This window comes from Eptatretus burgeri, chromosome 8 (assembly GCF_056783735.1).
Source record: "Eptatretus burgeri isolate ZD-2024b chromosome 8, Ebu_testis_v1, whole genome shotgun sequence".
Classification (NCBI taxonomy): domain Eukaryota; kingdom Metazoa; phylum Chordata; class Myxini; order Myxiniformes; family Myxinidae; genus Eptatretus; species Eptatretus burgeri.
The window spans coordinates 18,565,528-18,582,562 of NC_140968.1; the positions used below are offsets into that span (position 1 = coordinate 18,565,528).

General features: G+C 43.1%; 1 protein-coding gene and 1 long non-coding RNA gene across 5 annotated transcripts in view; both read right to left on the reverse strand.

Annotated features, from left to right (window-relative positions):
* The window catches only part of LOC147021231 (uncharacterized), a 67,005-nt gene that overhangs the window by 31,063 nt on the left and 18,907 nt on the right, over positions 1-17,035 (reverse strand).
* On the reverse strand, positions 3,520-15,117 carry LOC147021232 (uncharacterized). 4 transcript variants are annotated; one of them, XR_015061329.1, is made up of 5 exons: positions 8,642-10,589; positions 7,702-7,867; positions 6,363-6,573; positions 6,208-6,265; positions 3,520-6,011 (listed from the first exon to the last, which is right to left on the reverse strand). It is a non-coding gene; the product is annotated as an uncharacterized LOC147021232 (long non-coding RNA). The 4 variants fall into 4 exon arrangements; XR_015061330.1 differs by having other exon boundaries at positions 7,702-7,833; positions 8,642-10,588; XR_015061332.1 differs by lacking the exons at positions 7,702-7,867; positions 8,642-10,589 and adding an exon at positions 10,616-15,117.

The window sequence follows — 17,035 nt, forward strand, 5'->3', positions numbered from 1 at the left end:
CTTGCAGAATGGTGTTTATCAAACATTTCAAGTCCAAGAATGAAATTCCGTGTTGTGGTCAATTATGTCTGTATGTGTTATTTCAACTCAACAAAAATATAAAAAATTTATGATTTTTTAATCTTATGTTGGATGAATTATGTTGGAAAAGATGGTTCAATCTTTGGTGCATCCCAAAAACTGGATATTGAATTATCAAATTATTACGCAAAGGCGCAGGCTGAACGACTGAAATATATGATAGCAAGAAATATTAACATGAAAAATGCTTATAAATTATCCAAGCCCGACTGACGCGAATGACTTGGTGAGATCAAGTGATTTATCACAATATTTATATCCTTAAATAAAACGACTGTGTATCCAAGGATACAGAAGTGTTGAATTATCTCCAGGTCATACAGAATTCACAGTTCCAATTAAAATAAAATTATATGAAGAAGGGCATATCGTTTGTGTGAGAATACAACATTGGGGATATGACATGAATGATTTAGGGTATAATTGCTCATTTAAAATAAACCCAGAATACCTGGAAGAATTAAATCAGTCTCGTAAGGAAGAATATTATCCACTTGGTGTCGATAATGAGATTTGTTGAAACACGATTAGCAAACAACAGAAAAAATAATTTAATAAGGTGAAAATTAATAACAGCTTTGCCGTAGTTAATATCATGAAAACACAGGGAACAGGATTATATATAGTAAGTAAGGGAAAACAAACTGACTTAACCAATGGAGGATAGGGAGGAATTACCTGCCATCTATTAACCTGTCATATATTTCTGATACATAAATGACAGCAAGAAGGTCAGGTCAGGTATGGGAGAATGCGCCAGAGCAGCGTGTCGCTGCGTCCACTTTCAGCCGGTACTCCAGGGGCCTCCGTCTGGCCATCCCCCAGACAGATGCCTGGCCCATCCCAATCTCCTTAAGATGCCGATCAAACTGCTGCAACCACGAGGCACGTGGTTGGCCCATTGGCCTACTCTACTCATGAGACTCCCTCGCTGAGAGAATAAGGTGAGCAGGATCAGCATCAGGAAAACGAGCCACATGTCCAAACAGCCGCAGCTGCCGCTCACGGACTATGCAGGAAACAAATCTCATTTGAGTCTCTCTCAGCAACTGCTCATTGGACACAAAGTCCGAGCAGCGATGGCCAAGGATTCTGCGAAGAGACCTGGTACCAACGGAATTAAGTCTCCATCTCAGATCCTTGGTCAGAGTCCAAGTCTCGCATGCATAGAGCAAGACTGGAAGCACCAAGGACCTGAACTCAGACTTTCGTCCTCCCGCACAGGTACCGGCAGCGCCAAACCTCATTATCCAGTGAATCCATGACTCCCCAGGCCTGATCCAGACGTCTATTGACCTCTGACTCACAGCCAGCAGAGACATGAATATCACTGCCAAGGTAAGTGAATCTCTCCACGACCTCAACATCCTCACCACAAACAGGCACAGACAGGACAGCAGCATCCAATATGTCATTGAAAGACTGGATCTTAGTTTTGACCCAGGAAACCCGTAATCCCAGCGGCTCTGACTCCTCATTCAGCACCTCGAGGACCCCCAAAAGGATATCTAAAGTATCCGCAAAGATGACTGCATCATCTGCGAAATCAAGGTCAGAGATCTTGACATTACCAAATGACACACCGCAGCTTGATCTCTCCGACATCCTCCCTAGAATCCAGTTCATACAAGTGCTGAGAAGTGTGGAGGTCAGTACACACCCCTGACAAACCAGTAACAACTGGAAATAAGTCAGAGATGGTACCACCACATCTCACAGCAATCTCTGTACCAGAGTAGAGTTCAGACATCAGAACGATCAGTTTTGGTGACACCCCATGAAGACCAAGAATCCTCCAGAGGGCATCCAAATTCACTGAATCAAACGCATTACAGAGATCAACATAGGCTGCAAGCATCCCCTGCCAAAACTCTAGTCTGCGTTCGGTGAGGACCCGAAGAGCAAGGATACGGTCAATCGTTGATCTCTTTGGTGTAAAGCCTGACTGCTCTGGACGCTAGTGCTCAAGCAGATGGTGGTGAACCCTATCAAGAATTATCCGAGCAAAGACCTTGCCCGGCACTGAGAGCAGCGTCACCCCTCGGTAGTTGTTGCCATCTTGGCGATCACCCTTCCCTTTCCAGAGAGGGACAACAAGGCCCCTCTTCCAGTCAGTTGGGATGATGCCTGCATTCCAGGCAGAGCACAGAACTGCATGCAATGACACGAGTGCAGCATTTCCACCAGCCTTGAGAAGTTCAGCATGGATGCCACAGATCCCTGGAGCTTTACCCCATTTCAACCAGTTCACCGCAGCCTGTTTCCACAAGCGAAGGTGGACCACAGTTGATTGGAGGGACAGCAACAGGGATTGTAACACCCCCGATGTCCAACTCGACAGCTGGTGGATCAGCCTGGTACAACCACTCAAAGTAACCGGCCCAGAGGGCCTTCACTCTGGACTACTCTGTCAAGAGCCTACGACCCTCTGCTCGAACTGTAGTACACCGGGGGATGGGCTTGGATGAACGCAATGCGTGAATTCCCCTGTAAGCAGGATGAGAATCACTTGACCACAGGTGATGTTCTACCCACTCACATATTCCTCGCACATAGGCCTCCTTGTCCACCCTTAGCACACGTACAGTTTTACGCCTCAGCTCCCTGAACAGCTCAGCTCTGCCATTCAGCCTGGCCCTGCGACTCTGGTCAATGGTATCCAGTGTCCCTTGAGAGACAAAATTCTTCTTTGCCCTCCGCTGAGTTCCAAGACATCCACTGGCAACATCAAGGACGGTGGTCTTGAAGGCACTCCACAACTCTTCAGGATCCCCCAAAGCACCCAGACCCTCCAAATCTCCACTCAGCCTGTTCGCAAATTCCTCAGCTACTGTCTCATTCTTGAGCTTGCCAACATCCAGCCGAGGGTGGGATGGTCCCATTCTCCTTGATTTATGGTGCAACTTAAGACTGAAGACACAGAAACAAGCCGGTGGTCAGTATTAAGGAACTGAGCACTCCGGTAGACCCTGTAGTTCTGGATCATCCTCCAGCGACCATCAACAAGCGCATGGTCAATCTCCTTTTCCACACTGCCAGCATTGGAATACCAAGTCCAGCGATGAGCTTGTGGGCGCTGAAACCATAAACCAGCTATCCTAAGTCCATGACTTCTTGCAAAGTCAAGGAACTTAATGCTATTCAGGTTCACAGTTCCAGACCCATGGGGTTCAACACATCTCATAACCAACCCTATCAGTTCCAGTCGATGCATTGAAAGAACAGCAAGAAGACTTCAAGAAAATTATCATTTCTGTGTCCAAGTATACCGACAAGAAAAGGGTATTCAGTATTTTAATAAATATGTTCTACAACATAAGAATGGGGTATTTTCAATAAAAGATTGGCTTTATACTGATGTTACTAAACCAACAACTTTGGATTTAACTAAAATGTTAAATAATAAAATAATTTTAAAGTTGAGAAAATACAAGGCTCTTTTAGAAATTTAGAAGAAATTTTATTGGTTTCCTGTTGTAAAAAAAAAATTTTGGATGCAGGAATATCAAGAAATGCAGATGAATACAAGTATGATATTCTTTGGGGTGAAAGTGGTTCAAGATTAGTAAGGGATGAGTAGGGAGTTGAAGAAACTGAGGCAAGAGAGAAGGGGGAGATGGAGAAGAGAGAGGAGGAGGCAAGGGAGAAGAGAGAGAAGGAGAGGGAGAGGGAGGAAAGAGAGAGAATGAATAAATATAAAAATATGGAAACAAGTGAGATCAAAAAAAGATTGGAGGTATCACAGAAATTAAATCGATCTCAACACACTTTGGAGGAGAACATAGAATTGACAAGTCTTGTAAAAATATATGCGTCAAGAGTCTTAACATCGATTTCAGGGAGAAGATTTGAACGAGAAAGTGGAGATAAAGAAGAGAAAGAAGGAAAAGATTATATTATTGACGATGTTGGTGTAATTGACTTTGATCAAAGTTTTACATTTTTTTCTTCAATAAATGGAGGAGAGAGTGAATGCATTTCTAAGGATTCTTTACGTTTTAAAAATTGCATGTTGGAAACTGAAAAGGTTTTCGCACTCTGTCGGAATTTTTCTCATAAATAAATGAGTTATTGTCTCAAATGTAAAAAGAAAAGCAAGAGTAAAAATATCTCGTATGTTAAAAGTAAAAAGAATAGGGTTATACAAAAAGGGATATGTTTGGTGTGTGGCTCTAAAAAGAGTAAATTCATCTCCAAACACAAACTAGGAGGAGATATACAAAAGTTTTTATCAGGAAGTAAATTTACAACTACTGGAATACCAGGGGAATTACATCTACCAGGGTATTCTTTCTGTGGTCCAGGAACAAACTTGAATAAAAGATTAGATGAGGCTGACAATCCTAATCCTTGGTCGAAACCAAAAACAGTTGATGAAGTGTGTTTGAGGCACGATATTGATTATGGAAATAGCACGACATTGGGAGAAAAACATGAAGCCGATAGAGAAATGTTGTGTAATTTATCTTTGATACAAAATCCAACATTGAGAGAAAAAGTTGATAGGTTCATCATGAAGAAGATGATCAGTGCTAAATCGAAACTTGGGCTTGGAAATTCAAAAAAAAAAAAACTCATCGGCTCTCATGATGTCATTAAGATTGAAGAGCAGTTACGGATGAATTACATAAACCAATAATCACAAGGTTTAATAGTAGGAAGATTTATTCCAAATAAGTTGATTATATCTGGTCCGCTGACTTGATTGAACTCGATAATGATAAGGGGTACAAGTATGCTTTAACCATTATTGATTTGAGGAGTAGATATACGTGGGTTGTCCCTTTGAAAAACAAAACAGGTAATACTCTTATGTTAGCCTTCCAACAGATATTTAATAAAAGCAAGAGAAAACCTAAAAACTTGTGGACTGATGGAGGGTACAGAGTTTTACAACAAAACATTTATGAATTTTCTTAAAAATAAGAGCATTACATAATACAGCACCTTTAATGAATGAAAAGCAGTTGTTATTGAGCATTTCAATCGCACTTTAAAAGAGAGACTATATAAAAAATTCACGCAAATCGGTTCTCAACAATGGTTATCATTAATTCAGGACATTGCAGATGAGTACAATGATATGATTCATACCTCAACGAAAACCAAGCCATCAGAAACATTTACAAAATTAGAATATGAAAAAGAGATTCATGTCAGAAAGCCTAAGTTCAAAGTTCGTGATATAGGAAGAATATACAGGTGGAAATCTCATTTTGAAAAAGGTTTATTCAGCGATGGACAAATTAACTTTTTAAAATTGCTGATGTGATAGATAGTTCCTTGGACTTACAAATTATGTGATGCAAAAGAAGATATTTTAGATTCATTTTATTCACAGGAATTACAAAAGATAAAGATAATAAATTGAAAAAAAAAAAAAACATCAAAAATTGACTCCACCCCATTTGACTCCACCCACACAAGCCATAACCACATCCATCATATTCACATGAGTGATTAGTTTATTAGTTCCCCACATAGAACACGTTAATTTAATTTTAAAAAATTGCTTCACCCCGTTCTGCCTCCACACACACAAGCCACACCCATGCAAGCCCCACCCACACAAGCCACAACCACCCTTCCCCTCACCCATTCATCCCACCCCTCCCCTTCCCCTTGTGCACCCCCACCTTTGACCCACCACACCCCTTCATCACACACACACACACACGGAGGGGAGAGGGTGGGATGAAGGGGTGTGGTGGGTCGTTGGGGGAGCGTACCGACCCCCCCCCACCCCTCCTCTTTACACCTCCTTTATCCTTTTTTGTTATCAAGAATTAAATAAATGTAAGCAAAGCATATATAATTAATACTTAAACATTCAATATATTACACATTGAAATATCTATAACAGATTTTACGATATAATGTTTGTTTGAGTGAGAGAGTGAGGGGACTTGAATCATCTGAGTGTTTCTTTCCTGTTAAAACACACACACACAAACACACACGTATTAACACCACTATATGACACTTGTGGATACCAAAGGAGGTATTAATACTATGACACACCTGCGAATACTAAAGGAGGTGTCGGAGTATATCGTATTGTCAACAAATAAATAAAACCTCACTCTCATATATTCGATTCAGTCAGAGAGAAGAATAATTAATTACCTGGGGTAGACTGGAATGACCAAGAAACAACATATCTGCGCTTTCTTCGTGATTAATGCTGCAAAACAGGAAAAACATGTGTAAATACCTTGCCAGTGAATCTTCAAGGAACACTGAAATTCAACATCATTGTATTTTTTTATTATGTGAAATACCTTGACGTTGAAACATTGGGTAAATCCTGTGATGTCGAATGTCATGGAGGAAAGTTTGTCATGCATAAAATGAGGTCGTTGTGAAATGCCTGACAAACAAACTGGATTTCTGTCAAGACGTCATTCAGAGCTTCCCATTCCCCAAAAAGAGCATAAAAAGACATGCACTCATACATGCATCCCAAGAGCATGTATGAGTGAGTTTGAAATGCTGTAAAAAAAGGGGAAATAAATAATTAGTTAAATAATTAATCAAAGACAATCAAATTGAAAACCGATGACTGCACCATCGTTCCAAGAGGAATCCAGACATAATACATACATATATATATATATATATATATATATATATATATATATATATATATATATATATATATATATTATACAAATATATATATATATATATATATATTATACAAATATATATATATATATATATATATATATATATATATATATATACACAAATATGCATATACAATATATACACAAATATGCATATATATATATATATATATATATATATATATATATATATATATATATATATATATATATATATATATACAGATATGTATATATTGTTATGGATTTCAGGATCCGGTCTGATGAATGCATCCACACATCCTGGTCCTCAGACAGTTATTTCCTTAAATGCATGTTCAAATTAGCCCCATCCCCATGTTTAATGGGATTTTAAATGTGATGCGTTGAGAAGGGTACAGAATAGATCCCCTCTCTTATGGGAAGCGTTTTTTTTTTTTTCTTTTCTTTATGACAGACACATTTACACACATTTATCTTGCGAGTGCTGACCCCACCCTTATTTTTCCTCAGCAACGTTTATGCACACATTTCTTTCGTGAGCGCCAACGCCTGCCTTTTTGGAGAGCGCACGGATAGTCATGGCAACTGTGCAAGTGGGGCGGGTGAGCTGGGGGCGGACTCTGCGCCCGCAGAGACGGGCCGCAGATATAAAACGAACTGGAGGTCCGTTCTGAGGCGAGAGAAGTAAGAGGAGGGAGAAGAGAACGAGAAAGAAAGCCAGAGAGAAAAAGGAGGAGAGAAGCAACCAAGAAGCGGGCAAGCAAGACGAGAAAGAAGCGAGAGTTGAAGCACGCAAGGGAAGAAGCAAGCCAGAAAGGAAGCATGCAAGTGAGCAAGTGAGCAAGTGAGCGTGTGGTGCATGTGTGGGTGTCTGACCAGCGCCAACAACGAGGCAATTCGTCCTTCCCAGTGCTTGAGCAAGCGAGCGTGTGGTGCGCGTATGGGTGTGAGCAGTGCCGACGAGTGAGGCACGGGTCGGTCACCAACGTGTGAGGCACGGGCCACTCACCGACAGACCGTGTGGGTCACTGGATGTCACCAGTTTCGTGAAGTGTGAGAAGCTGCCCGTGTAGCAGCACCAGGGTCTAAACCCACGACAGACGATCTCGGTGCCCTCCCAGTCGTCGACTGGCATTCAAGGCTGTTCACGAGAGGGTGCAGGGCAAGGCTGGGTGCTGGCGATGGACGTGACATGCACACACACATTTCAGGACGTTTTCACTGGTCGGCCAACTGCTCTTTCCTCTCCCCCCCTGCCCCCCCCCCACTGAATGATCCGTTGGGTACCCTTGTCTGTGTTTCGCTGTAAGTCAGTCAACCCCTGATAAGCATCTGCTCTTTGTCTCTTTCCTGGCATTTTGATTGATTTTGCTTTGAAATGTATTCTTTATTTACCTCAGAAAATAAAAAGCTATTTTTATTTATTTATTTTATTATTAATAAACCATTTGTCGACTTTCAACCTATCCATGTTTGTCCTTTCCTTCTATTTGTCTAGCATTGTCCAAACCTCAATAGATTGGGAGGTAATTTCCACAGATTTGACTAAAAATAGTCGGCACGCACCAGCGGTTAAAGCGCTCGGCCGCCCTAATTAAAATCTAATTGAGACAACATTGGTGCTTTGCCGAGGGCGCACTCCCCACTCAGGTAACCACGTCACCTCGAGTTAAACGGCATAATTAGATGGTGGACACTGGAACTCATGGTTAACTGGGTGGCGTTCGTGGTTTTAAAACAACCCACCGTACCACAACGTTAATTGTGAGCGGTGGCACCAGGTCCGCCTCTTCCGAGGACAACCGGGGATTTATCCCCCTGAGTGACAAGCTGGTGTCTCGTTACCCGTGGCCGCAACAATACACACACACACACACACACACACACACACACACACACACACACACACACACGTTTACATTAGCAGTTTAATCGTGAATGAAACTTACCAATATTGTGATGGGGAATGTTCTTCATCGGATGAAAGATGGTCCATGTCTGGGTAATGAAACAAATTCTCGTTCATTTACCATTGGGTCAAGATGAGAGAAACGAGAAACTGTCAAAAAAGGAGAGTTTTAAAAACTCAAAGAAATGTGTGCACTTTTAAAGGAAAATATTTTGGAGGAAGTGAGGCGTTTCTCGATTCTGGAATTTTTTCCAGTCTTGCTTGCCCATTGTTCGGTTTCCTGTTTTTCAGAAGCACAGCCCAACTTTCAGAATGTGTCACACCCATAAAAATGTAATGTGTTCGTGTTTGAGAAAAGGTTCGAGTATGGAGAATAATTTTACAACAGTTTAAAGTAAAAGTATTAATAAAAAATGGGGTTGGGGGTTTTAACGGGCAAACAATTCATTATTTATAATTGATGAATAAATTAAGTTATTCCTGAATATAAAACAAATTTTTTAGTATCTCTATATGACTACTCAATTTGATTAAATAAATGATCCTGTGCAAGGGGGGCAAAGCCCAGCCAGGGGTAAACCCTGCCTGCCATCCTTATGAGATCGACAAAATGAGTGCCAGCTTGCCATTATACTGTGTTGGAGTGGTAACCTGCCCAGCTAGGATTGTGCCTAATAATCCAGGAGACTGCTTCGGCAGCACCACTGCGCTGCACAGAGTGTGGTCCCGATGGATGGATGGAGGTTATATACAGAGGGGTGTGTTCATGGGGGTAAATGAACTACTGCTGCATTATTTTTAATTGATGAATAAATTAAGTTATTTCTGAAAAAATATACTCTTCTTATGACTACTCGATTTGATTAAACTAGTACGTGCCCGTAAAAAAAAATAAAAAAATGAAAAAAATAATAATAATAATAAATAAATAAACCACACAGGCCGTTTCTTCGCTCTCACGTGCCCGTACGTGCGTGACCCGGAAGTTCGATATTATTCGCAGTTACGATTATTCGCAATTTATTTTTAATACCCAATTATTCAATTAGGGCCAACGTATTTTACCTTTTCGCAATGTCGTGGCAAGGAAAAACAAAAAGAGAAGAGAAGAGAGAGAGAAATTTTACTTCCTGGTTCAGAGCATACCAGCACTCTGATGTTCCCAGAATTTATACACCGTCTAATATGAAAACGATCATAACTTGGGCCATTCTGTTTATCTATAAATGCGCATAAGAAATCGAGAAATTATTAGAGTAAATGAAGTCATTACTCTCCGGAAGCCCGTACGTTGTAACCCGCAATGGGGAACGTGGCTGAGCTTCCCTTCCCCGTCGGCCACGCCCACGCAACAAAGTGTCTTCCCATTGGTTTGGTAAATAAATGGCCATAACTTGGGAAGCACTTGTCCGATTAATATCAAACCTTGAAAAGGCACATCCTCAGGTCCCCAGCAATATACCTGGCAAGTTTCAATTAGATCGGACCAGAGGTTGTCGAGAAACAGTGGTTTCACACACACACACACACACACACACACACACACACACACACACACACACACACACACACACACACACACACACACACACACACACACACACACACACACACACAGCTGGAATTATAGATAGATAAATATTCACATGGAAGGGGCGAAGCCCAGCCCCATTTCATGTCAAAGGAGGGAGAGTCATGTCAAAGGGGAGCACAATTACGAAGTAATGTGTACCAGTTTGAAAAGGAGAAATATGAATGATCGTAAGCGAGCGAATATTGCGACTTTGAGAAATGGTAGACATTACTGTGGAAAAGCCTCCCTTTTGACACTACTATTATGGATTACCGAAAGGTTCCTTCATTCACCGCTGTGTTGCCTGGCAGAGTGGTGGAGAAAGAGCCTCGTGGCAATTAAAACGCCATAAAATTTAAAAAGAAAAAGAAAGTTCTCTCCCCCATAAACAGTGAAGCGACAGGTGGTATTTGCAAGCAACAAAATGGTATTTTAAGAGACCTGTGGCGTGGAGACCAAGTGATAGTCCATGAGCCAGAAGGGTTGGTCGGTACCATCTGGAGGGAATAATTCTCACAGTGATCGTTGGCAAGGTATACAACCCTCGAGTTAGAAAATATGTGATAGCATTGCATCGGAGGTAGCTTTTTGTGTGTTTTCACCCTGTTTATATGCCTAGCCTTAAATAAGCTTTTGTGCAAAATGGCTAGTACAAGGTAAGACATCCTACTTCAACTTAACATTTTTTATATCAGTCAAACATTAACATTGAAATTTGTCTCACCTTTTGCTCGGATCATTTGCTTCTCAACAAAAAGTGCTAAACATGCCTCGGTTGAAAGGTATGTCATTGGTGACACATATCATTGTCTATTTTCTGTGTGATAAATCATACTGCCTTCAGAAAAGTATTTGTCTATCATTTATTGTGGAAAGTAAATAAAAGTTCTGGAACAATATAATTACATGGGTGTTCAGCAAATTTATTAAGAAATCCAAAAATCTAAATTTATTTTTTGTATGTTGTATATTAAGATCAGTATAGCAGACAATGTTACCCCACCCCCCAAATGAAAAAATACCTAATTTGGACGGATTTATGTAGTTTGGTCAATGTCATGATATTTTCTCTGTTGTTATTGAAGGATACTTTCCAAGAATCAAACAAAAGTAAATGATAGCATGTTCATGAACAAGATTGATGTTTTTTCCCTGTAATTTCTCAAAAAATACAGAATTTCAGGGATTTGGATACTCAATAATGCACATATGAAGGTATCAAACACCCGTATTACACAATATAAACCAATAAAACAGTCGCAAGATGGTTAATCATGTGCAATATGATGAATGAGTCAAAGGTGAAAATGAAACACAATCTTCTGTTATAGGGCATAAAATTACAGAATACAAACACAAATGTGGTGTTCCACATGAACAAGGCCATTACCTCAGCCAGTGGTTCTTAACCTTTTTATGTGCTCGTACCCCTTGAGCTTTCATAATATTTCCCCGTACCCCCTGTCTAAAAATTTCTTATTAGTTATTTATTTATTTGTTTATTTATTATTATTGGAATTTAAGTACTATACAGTATTGAATTTGACAACATATATCGTACCCCCTGCTTTGATGCTTCGTATCCCCGGTTAAGAACCACTGACCTCGGCCAATGTGTTGTGTTGCTGATAAACTAATAAGCATAGTCGCTGATATGTGTTGCTGATAAGCATAGTCGTTTGAACCAAAGACGGGTCCTTTATTGTTTCTAAGACATCGCTGATCATATGCACTGATTGTAAGTGATATAAAATGTTCAAGATGAACTTAAAAATCATAATCATTATCCAGTTCTTCAATATCCTCATCTAAACTTTCCCCATTGTCTCACTCAAAGATGGATGCCTGGTTCTCACAGTCTGGCAGTCTGCACAAATCAGTGCATTTCAGTCAGTTTGATAAACACACACATTTTGGTAGTGAACAAAGCTGTTACAATTGCAGGCCAATAAATCCAGGACCGTCTCAGGTGCTGGCTGACCATCCATCCAGTGCACCACCAACTGTTCATCTCCTTCCTTCTCCATCTTCCATTCTCAGCCAACATGACTTGGAACTTTCAGGTCCTGTTCAAGACATCGTCTCCATATTGCAGCCTGATAGTTGGCTCTTTGTAAGTGTTTCACTAAGCAGTCCCTGCATGGTGGGAGCTGGTGGCTCTCTATCTCTCCTTTCTTAGCACAGAATGGGTCGTACCTGGGATCATTGACCTTAGTGGATGATGCCTTTGATGCATGGAGGAGGCAAGTAAATGCCTCTAGTTTGTCCATCAATTCTCGGGAGAGGTCCAATATATGACCCAACTCCAGGAATGTGCCCTGGGTTTCCCTGTTATTGGTCAAGAGTTGAGGTGTTTGTCTTCCCTTTTCCTGCAAACGCAATGACAGTGTCACATCCTGTATATGCATGCAACCCAACAGACATCTATGCCAACAGTGGCAGCAACCTTCATGATGTCAAGGAGCCTCATCCGGGTTCTAGTTCCACACATCTGGAACAGTGGGACTCCAATATCGTCATGAAATGCCAAGGACATTATGAAGACATCTATTGTTACGAATCTGGCAGCCAGGATGAGCACACAACTGCCCGGTCCTATAGATCAGTTATATCAGTAAGTATGTGTTTCTAGGTAGGGTCCCGTCCTATGTTTAATGGATGATTAATTGTACGTGCGCTGTGGATTATTTTATATAGTTAGGATTTTTACATCCACAACGACAGCAACAACTCTCTGCTTTCGGCATTGTCCGCGCTCTTTGCTCGCCGGCGAGCGAGCGCGTGTGTGGGCGGAGTTTAACATGGGCATGGCGTCCCTCTTTGGCCAATCGTCAAGGAGCGGACATCTCACCCGCCCCGTTTCCGACAACACCATCGCCATTACGCACGTGGTCGGAGGTGAGGGGGTAGGCGGAGCTACAAATGCCTCCAATCGGGACTCCACCCAGAAGGGTGGGAGTTGGCCCGCCTACGGTGGGCCTGTCCAATGGGAGACGGCCAAGGAATCACGCGATGGGTCCGATCAATCAGGAGGCGAGTGGCCAGGAGAAGAAGCCCCTCCCTCCTAAAGAGGAAGAAGTGGTCATCGGGACCAACATGGAGAGATTGCGTCCCGTGTGTCGCGAAGCGCATCTGTCTGGGTCTGCGGCGGACTGCATCCCGCGCATCGGAGGTGTCTCGTCTGGCGCATTTCAGCGAGCGGTCGACCATCTCATCAAGGAGACCACCTCGTCTTGCCTCCTCTGGGTTCGGCCGCCCTGGTCTGTGCTTTTTGGCGAATGTAGCTCCGGGAAGGTGTGGACGACCAGCCGCACACTCGCGGCCAGGTAGCCAGCCGTTCTGACACCCAGCCGAACTATCCTCCTCGGCTGGAGAGCCGAATAAAGACTCGGCGAGTCCATTTCTTTTTTTGGGTGTGCGTGTCTGTGTGTGGGCCTGTCTTGTCTAAGTAGAATTGTTAAAGGTCCCATGACACTCAAAACTTTCTGGTTATTTATATATTAACTTGACCTTCCTAGTGAAGAAATCACCCATGTTTCTTTTTTAAAATCAACAATGGGATAATTAGACCAATATTTCGAACATTTATAGTGCTTTTCACAACTTGCTATGCCCCTCCCGTCAAAAAAGTTGAGTTCAGTGTTCCCGGCGCAAACACATGTGCATTGTGCACGTGTTTGCTATCACACTGATCGTCTTCTGATGAAAGAATGTCTCGTTGGTATAGCTACGTCTAAGTTATGAGAAATAAATTACAAGTGGAGGCAAGCTAACAGCACTGTTGTTGTACATGCACTTATACCAAGGCCGTTGGCATGTGAATCACTTTTTAATTAGGGAGCAAGCATAATTCATTTCTGAATTTTCTAATTTAAGACAATATTGGTGATGCAGCAAAAAAAAATTTAAAAATCTATACACTGAGGATAATATGCTCTTTAAAATCTAAACGTTTTCACAAACGTCAACTGCATGCCTGGTAGGGTAGGGTTCGCTTAGGATAATGAACGTCCCTGCTTCTCTGACACATCGACAAAGGTATCGGGTAGGCAACATGCTTTGTAAACGCACATGAGGAGTATATTTTGTTACTGTACAAGTGGGTCAGAATAATACAGTTTGCACCGGCACATAAACGAATATACTTTTTGCAATGCGAGAAAGGAATCAATACTGACTGCACATGGTAATTTGCCCAAAATATTACAGCAATTAAAATGTAAAGTACAATTATTAAATATAAATACATACATATAGTGCAAAGATAATGAGCAGACCTGCACAAAGAAATGAAAACTGCAACAGAAAAGAAATCGTCTTGTTGACTTGTGGATACCCTTGCAATGAAGCATAAAAACAACAAGTAACAATACAGGAATACCCATGCCCACCCAAGATAAAAAAATAATGACAACAATAAATGTCCATTTGGATATCTGACAAAATGCCCACTTCACACTTCCTCAAATCGCCGATACTCCCATTACACGGCCTCATTTTACACCTCAGCCTCGGGACTCTTACGCATTGACTTATACATTGTGTGCATGCAAATACAAGGTACTTGTCAACTCTAGAGTCTAGACTAGTCCGATAAATCCGTCGTCCGTCCGACAAGGCCGATAAATCTGACGTGCTGTAGCTTTCTTTTATTATTCGCTTTTCTTCATTGTTTTCGACTGGCGCTCCATGACGACAGTAGGAATAAAATAAATAACCAGAGTAGGTGTCAAAGCCACCCAATTCTCGCCTGTTTATACATTTATTGTTTTTAAAAGACTCGTCTAATAATTAATATTTTCTTATAAAGCATTGCAGTGAAGTCTGATCCAAATAATTTTAAAGCAATATATTGTTACGGCTGTGGAAATTCGCAAACCACCATTCAGGTCCCGTAGGTGAGATAACTCGAAGTACATGTGTAGTTAGCCCCAAACCCGCTGTTTAGAGGGAATTTATGGGATTCATTCGGGCTGCGACGCTTTGAGTTTGGCGTTTTTCTGTTCTATCTTTATTTTGAATCAACCGCCATAACCATCAAACCACCACCATAAACCCTCCACCACCTTCACCTCTCTCCTTCTACGGCCATTCCCGCACCACCTGTGAACACTGAGCATCGGGCTGTCTTGGGCTCGTTCAAGCGAAACACACCGAGCCGCGAGTGCAAATAGCGGCCTTTCCGAGGAAGAATTCAGATCAAGAATGCTACACGCCCACTTCTGATCCGTCCAATCAGCAAGCGCGGAGCGGCTTGGCCCCGCCTCCAGGGCGTCCGTGTGAAATCCATATATGCAAATTCTAGGATCAGGGGAGGTTCACGCCCACTTTTCCTCCGTCCAATGGGCGAGCGTGGCTCCGCCCCCGAGCTCATCCTGATCCGGAAATTTGCATATTGGTTCTCCTGCCGGCCTATAAAACGCCGAGCGCAGAGAGTTTCGTGGCAGAGTCAGTTTTGAAAGCAGATTGTTTTGGAGCAGAGAGTTGGGGCAAAGTCATCGGGCGAAGTGTGGCAGCGGCGGAGTGTGGCAGAGAGTGGAGTCGGGAGGCGAAGGCGTCGAGTTGGGTTCTGCAGTCGGCTGAGGAGAGTTGTGGCAAGAGGCCAAGAAGCTCTGGTCCGAGGCGAGAAGGACGGCGGTCGGCGACGAGGTCGTGGCGGGAGATCGCTCGTCGTGGGACCCAAGCCAGCCAGCCATTCTCCCTCCCCCAGAGCATCAACAATTCCCACTTTTCCCCCACGCTGAAATAGTGCAACCAAGGGGGCCCTGTTCCCACCCCACTCCAAACGTCGTGCCAACTAAACCCGCGAAAAAGCATGGAGTCGGGGCACAGCCACACGGCCACGTCTGCGGCTCGTCCGCCAACGCGCCACGAGGACGCGCGTAGGACCCACCCGGTCTCGCGGACCTGGCCGCTCCTTCAGGTCCCGCACACATATTGGCCTACAGGCCCATCTGCCCCCCTTGTCGATGAGGGTGGCTTCTTTCCTTTGCTTTTGAGTAAATGTGGGTTGGCGCCGTGTCTTGTAAAGTAGAACTGTATAAGTGTTGCCGTGTGCACGCGTATTCGGTTGTAACTCTGCGTCGTTGTTTCTTTTGTTTACCTGATATAGGTGCCTGACTGTTTGGCTGACTATTTGGCTGACTGTTTGGCTGTATATGTGTGCTTTCCGTGTGTCGCGTAATAAACGTGCATTGTGTGAACCGTTTTCCCGTTTCGCTTCGTCTTTTCTTTATTGACCCTCCATCCTGCTTCACGTAAAAGGGTTCGTAGTGGGTTTAAAACGCCCGATAATTAATCGGAACCGTCGAGGCCGAGGATAACACCGCTCGGTTATCCCGATAGCACGGAACGGACCGCTTAAGCGGTTCGTGTCCGGAGTCGGCCTGCGGCGAGGTACGATCGCCCGGTCGACCATCCGCACAGGTACTTAGGTAGATCGAATTTGGCGAGCAACCCTATCCTGCGTGGGTGGGCAATTGGCACGGTCGTGGTGGGGTTAAACCCCCACCCGTGACTGGCTCCCGGCGTTCCGAGAGGGTCACGACTGAATTGTCCGTTCCGGTGGGCGAGGCGGCTGCCATTCGAGTCGAGCGGCCGATCGCACGCCGGCGGGCGCGAATTCACAACACTGGTGTCAGAGAGCGGGAAACAAACTCTCCCGTCTCCAAGCGAAATTCACGGGGAATCGGTCCAGGGGTGAGAGGAGCGATCCCCAATTCCCTCCAAATTACGAGCGAGCTAAATTAACCCCTTACGAGAAATAAGATGGAGTCGCAAGGCGAGCGGGAGCCGGGGGTATTAGAAATGGATGTAGAATGTGTAGAATCCATGGCCCAGGATGGAGACCCCGAACAGGAA